Consider the following 6,604-nt stretch of genomic DNA (forward strand, 5'->3'; position numbering starts at 1 on the left):
CCACGCAAGGCCCTAGTCTGTTCCTCCATGGCTGCAAGCATGCGGGTGTGGTAGGTCTCGTTCTGGAGGATGAGTGTGCGGAGGTCCCCATGCAACAACTCACGGGATGCCCGGACCTCCGCCCTAGTTGCCTGCATCTCAGGTGAGAGCGTACGGGTGAGACGCTCCAGCTGCTGTTCTGTCCTTCGGTTTGTTGAAGCCTCAAGCTCAACAAGAGTCGTCCTGAGGTGAAGGAGTTCCAGCCTCAGGGCTTCCCTATGGCCCTGGGACTCTATGGAGATGGCTTCCTGCAGAGTCACCAGTGCCGCCCGCCTGTCCCTGTTGGACGCCAACATGTCCTCCATGTGTGACTGGCAGATGGAGTCGGTTGCCTGCTGTAGTCGCTCCATCAGCCTTTCGGGGGGGACAATGGAAGTGGCCACCCTATCCATGGCCTGAGCCATCATCTCTGATGATGCTGCCTGTTGGGTAGCCATACCGTAAATGGATTGCTCCCATGCGGTATTGCCAGGTGGCGTATGGCCACCACGTCGGCGGGCACCACACCTGTCTGGGGCAAGGCGAACTGCGCCTTGCTGTGCCGGCACTGCCTGAGGCTGCAGGACTGCATTCCCCCTCTGATCTGCTGGACCAGGAACAGGATCAGATGTCGCGGAGTGTGACCCTGCATCCGTAACCACCAAAGGCGTAGCTGCCAACACTGACATCCCCATTGAGGGTTCTAACCCTGGTGCAGGTGGGTCGGACAGAACAGAATCCCTCCCAGGAACACTCACCTGCGACGGCACATAGGTCTCATCATCCGAATCAACACCTGAGTACAGCTCGGGGGAGGTGCAGCCAGAGACACCCCTTGAGACCACGACCTGCAGCAGTTGTGGGTTCTCACCCACCACCACACCACGTCCCTCACTGGTGGTCGGTCGGCCCTCAGACCCCTCCTGGGTCTGCACCATCTCCACAACCCCAGCAGTATCAGGTGCCTCTTCCCCTGCAAAGACATAAAAGAAAACAAATGGAAACAGGCATTAGCACCATGGCACACAATGAGGGCTGAGAAGCAACAGAACCAGTACTTGATTGACACATGTCCCACATGACTAAAACCCTCCCATGCATGCACCCTCACTGCGTATGAAGGGGAGGCAAATGGCACACATTGATGACACCAAGATTGAAGATGAACACATTTGCTGCATGCTGCCTAGCAGTGGCATCACACATTGGCCTGTGATTGCCAGGTGAAATACACATGCCATCACACAGATGGCATGTACCATTGCTATTGAGTGAAGATGGAGAGGAGGGCAGCACTTATTCATTCAGTCCAGTTCCCTCATGTAATAGCTTTTCTAATTCAAACAGGTCTGATTTTTCACCTGGAGCTGCCAGTCCAAAATGGTCCGATTGCACAGGGACATGTCTAAACAAATGATATCCAGGTAACAAAGTCACTCCACTTTACCATAGCCATGTCAGACATGTGACTAGAGGACTGAGAAATGCCTAGTAAAAGTGGTGTAATGCAAACAATCTGCCTGAATGAACAGAGAAAAATAAGCAACAATGTTGTGGCAAGGTGACACTTCAAGGGCAACTGGCGTGATGTTGGGCTAGATGTCTACTGTTGGCAGAAGGGATACTGCTATGGCCAAATGCTGCTGCGCAGAATGTATTGCATGAGCACATGGGTGACCCAAACAACTCAAGCGCACACACCCTCACCTGGCACACAAACAGAAGCCCTCACACACACACCATGCACATGGATGACACACACATGCATGTGCACTCACCGGACAATGCCTCATAATCAGGCAGATCTCCCACGCCTTGGATCTGTTGCTCCGTGACGTAGGTCCCAGCGACTGACTCATGTGGAGTGAGTTCCATGTCTTCTACTGGAGACCCACCTCCAGTCACTAGAGTTGCGGCATGACTTGAGGCCAGCTTATTCTTTGCCCTGCGCTTTAGGTCATTCCAGCGCTTATAGCAATCATTGGCTGTGCGCCTCACGATTCCAAGGGCACTTACGATGTCCGCAACGGTCTGCCAGTGTGCCTGGCGTTGTGCAGGTGTGGTCTTGGATCCTGCAACAATGACCATTTCGTTATCATGTGCGGACACATACTCGACAAGTGCATTCAGTTCGGCATCCGTGAAGCTGGGGTTCCTCGACAGGCCGGACTGTGTAGCCGTGTCTGGGGCATCAGCCTGTGCCGGACGAGCACTCTTCCTCTTCCGCTTGGAAGGTGGTGGTGATCCTGAGTGTCCCACGCCGCTCTGGACACTAGGGGCAGGAGCCCTGGTGGACTCTGTATCAGGAGTGTGGGATTGCACACTCAGCATGGGAGTTGGTGCAGGCATTGGCTCAAGTGTAATGGTGTCAGGGGGAATGTCAGCAGGATGGACTAGGACCGACACTGTCCTGGCTGGGTGTGTGAGAGCTGGGGTGGATGGAGCCGCAGCTGCCCCTGCAGCCTCTCCACCCTGCCTACTTGGGGCAGCAGGTGACCTTGCTGCCCCTGATCCACGTGGCCTGATGACATCAACGTGCACCAGCGCACTAGTCATAGGCCTGCTGACCTGGAAGTCAGCCATGGAGTCAGCCAGGTCTGGTGCCACAATGGGCTGGTCCAACAAGGGCTGAGCATGGATGGTGTCAGCCACATCACCCTCAACCAGGGGGTGTGGGGGGAGGATTATGGGTGCCCTTGACTGGTCCTCCACACATGGGGGGACAGGGTAACCCTGCAAGTAACGACCACGTCCCCTACCGGATCCACCACGGCCACCACTTGTGGCTCGTCCACCTTTGCCACCCTTACAGATTCCTCGCCTCCCAACCATGGCACTGATGTTAATGTCCGTATGGGAGTGGCTGTAAACTATTGTCCTGGGCAATTGGGGGTCAAAGGGGTTGGGTACCAGATGGTAATCGTACCCTAGTGCTCTAGCAAGGCTGAATGTGACCCCTGGGGAAAGATGACGGGTCACGCAACGCACAGGAAGCCCAAAAAAGAGAGATAACGTGCACGCAACTCCTCCTAGACCACGTGTGCGGAAAAAAAAACCTGCACTACGCTGTGGCACCCAGTAACACAAGAATGAACGTATGCGTGTCACACGCAGCCTAGAATGACCTCTGAAGGGGTAGGCTACACACGGGGCAAGCACAGATGTTAGATACGTGTGTGACTCACCGTCTGCCAGGAAAAAGAGCGTGAAAAAGATGCGCGTGTGTGCGTTGGCAACACCCCCGCCAAAAGAAGAATTGTACGCTGTCTGAGGAGACAGGACAACAGTAGAAGGGAACGCTGTTTGAGGGAACAGGCCCAGGAAAACCAGAAAAAGAGAAAAAAGAGAAAAAGCTGTCAGAGGTAACAGGGAGTACAAACTTGAAACGCCGTGAAGTAAATCGCGTGTGAAACGACAAGAAGTACAGATTTCACCCACTCGCTCTCCACGAAAAGCACGTACAAGGAAATGGTGTTCTACACGTACCTTTTATGCAGGCCCACACGTCCAGCGTCACTTCCGCGTGTACGCGCTAGGGCCATTTCCATCAATTACACGCTTTGTCACTTCCGCGTGTACTCGCTAGGGCCATTTCCACCAATTACACGCTTTGTCACTTCCACATGTACGCGCTAGGGCCATTTCCATCAATTACACGCTTTGTCACTTCCGCGTGTACTCGCTAGGGCCATTTCCACCAATTACACGCTTTGTCACTTCCGCGTGTACGTGCTAAGGCCATTTCCACCAATTACACGCTTTGACACTCGGACGTGTCTTTCATTTTTTTAACACGCAACATTTCAAACGTGTGCCATATTCAACGTGCACGTGACTTCATAGACGCACATACGCTGGTGGCCTTTGGGCCAAAGAATGTACAGAGGTGTGCTGACGCGCTTACGCGCTAAGGGCCTTTCCTCGATTTACACGCAGACGTGCAGGATTTTCACGTGCAAAATCACTCCGTATCAAGCTGGCCACGCGTTCACACACGGAAGACCACGCTCCTGCCCAGAAGGCCGAATTACTGCCCCCCACAGCCCTGAGCACGCTCCCACATGCCATCTGCTGCTGCCTGACTGCCTGCTGCCCACGTGCCCTGCCATTTGCTGCCTGCACATCAGCCAGGGGTGCTGTTGCTGTGACCACCCCTGCTGGAACCGAAGACTCCCGACTGCTTTTCCATCGCCCCACAGCCCAGCCCCAGGACCCAGTTGCCCAGCCACTCCTGCCTCTGGGGTTGCCATGTCGGGCACTGCAACATCTGGCATCAGTGGCAATCCCCGGCCAAGGAGGCAGAGGGGCACCAGCATCACTGCCACCGAAGTTGGTGTCCTGGTGGAGCATGTCCTGGGGCAGTATGATGCCCTCTTCGGAAGGTTGCGCGCCGACAAGGAAGGACGGACTCGGATCTGGATGGACATCGTAACTGCCATCAACGCGGAGGAGGTGGCAGTCCGCGACTACGAACGTGTCAGGAAGCGCTGGGAGGACTTCAGGTCCAGGACCCTCAACAAGGCCCGGCGCCTCCTGAAGGCAGCGGATGCTAAGGGGCGTCGGGGCCACTTGTCGGAAGATCAGATGAGGGTCCTGGAACACATATCCCCAGCGCTCCACGTCCAGGTCCTTGAGAGGCACACCCGTCTGGAGTCGAGCGGTAAGTGTACATGCATACTGATTGTAAGCTGTGCGTGTGGTGTGCCAGGAGTGTGCAAGTTGAACATGTATTTTTATGTGGGCAAGTAGGGGGGGGTGTACAGGGCCGTGAGGGTGACACATGCGAGGGGTCTCATGTGTGACACATGCTTGTGTGTGTGGGCTTGCATGGCACAGGATGTGGAGGAATGATTGTCAGGTGTGACATGGATGTCGATCGGAACACTGCGACAGTTGGCGGAGGTGTACACATGCATGCAAGTTTGGTGGTGTGTGTGCATGTGTAGTGTACTCCCTATGTTGCATGTGATGTGTGGATGACCTTTGGCTGCTCATGCTGTTGTATGTGAATGGATGGTGCTGGCTGTTGCAATATGGCTGTGGTATGGCTGATGTGTGCAAGTTGAAATGACATGTGTGTTGGGGATTGTGATGCCATGTCTGAGGTTTACCAATGCTACTCATGTATAACTGTCATGTGTGTATGAGTCCATTGTACAGTGCCCTGATGCCTGTATTTTCTTTCTCCCTGTCTGCAGCGTCATCTGATGAAGAGGGCGGAGAAGGTGCTGTGGAGCACAGCGGCAGGGGTCGCACCACCAGCCGGAGACGCAAGGCCCGGATCCCCTCCCAGGTTCTGATCTCGTCGGGGAGTGAGGAGTCCGGTGCCGTGTCCCAGGCCGCAGCTGCCGAGGGGAGGTCCAAGAGGCGGAGGTTGGAGTTGGACTCCTCGGCAGCAGAAGGGGCAGCTGGGACCCCACAGGGCCCAACGGAGGAAGATGGCACGGAGTCATCCAGGTTGGTGGGGGGTTTGGAGGAGGAGGAGGCCGTGCAAGTGACAGAGGCGGGGTCTGGAGGTGGGGATTCCACTGGTGCTAGTGGTGCAGTGCAGGATCAGGGACAGGAGGCAGCACAGGCCGCCGCGGAGGTGCCTGTGTGCAATCCTGTATCTGCTCCTGTCACTGCATCATCGTGCACCAGCGGGGATGCCTAACTCCAGACCTGTTCTCAGGGAGGGGATTGGCTTACAACACCTGGCCTTCCTCTCCCTGCGGATGTGGCTATCCTGCACCAGGTTGAGCCTGTCCAGGGTGGGGTGGCGTTGCGTCAACGGGCCATGCGAGCTGACCTGCAGTCTTTTCATGATGAGTCTGCACGACTTCTCGCATGGCTCGTTGACCGCGTTGACCCACTGGGACAGCTCACCATGGCTGGATTCCTCCGTTTCCTGGACCTTGTTCCGACCCCCTCCTCCACGGAACCCCCTATGCCCCAGTCGTCCTCCATGCCATCTTCCCACCCATGTGTCACCTTGGTGCCCTGTGGAGCTGCCTCCGACCGTGCGGCCTGGCTGGTGGACAACAGATCCCTGCCACAGTCGGGAGTCGGACGTCCAGCAGGGGTGGCCACATCAACGACTGCACCCCAGCTGGAGGAGGATGTGCAGGCACCATCGGACAGGGCACATGGACAGCAGCAGCTGCAGCAGCAGGAGGCTGTAGGTGGGAGCCACGATAGCTCGGGACCTTCAACATCGGAGGGGCAGGCATCGGCCGGAGGGCAGGAGGACCCTGGACGGGAAGTGTCTTCCGTGTGGCAGCGGTTGGGCCACGCCATAGATGCGGAGCGGCGGCGGGCGGAAGAGGCGTGGCTCACGATGGTCAGGGCGGAGAACTCCATGCGGAGGGCCCTGAGGCGGGCAGAGTGCCTCGAGGCAATCCGCAGGGAGTTGGAGGTGAACATGTCGGCGTCCCTGCGGACCCTAGGGGCCATGGAACAGGACCGCCTCTGGGACATAGATGAGGAGTTCGATGATGCCCTGGCCCGGGACAACACTGAGTGAGCCGCTGGACTGGCCCGCCGCCATTGTATATAGTTATTTAGTGATAGGTTTCCTTTATAGTTTATTTTTATTTGGAGGTGACGG

The sequence above is a fragment of the Ambystoma mexicanum genome, chromosome 1q, assembly GCF_040938575.1.
Source record: "Ambystoma mexicanum isolate Mex_15411 chromosome 1q, UKY_AmexF1_1, whole genome shotgun sequence".
NCBI classification, from domain to species: domain Eukaryota; kingdom Metazoa; phylum Chordata; class Amphibia; order Caudata; family Ambystomatidae; genus Ambystoma; species Ambystoma mexicanum.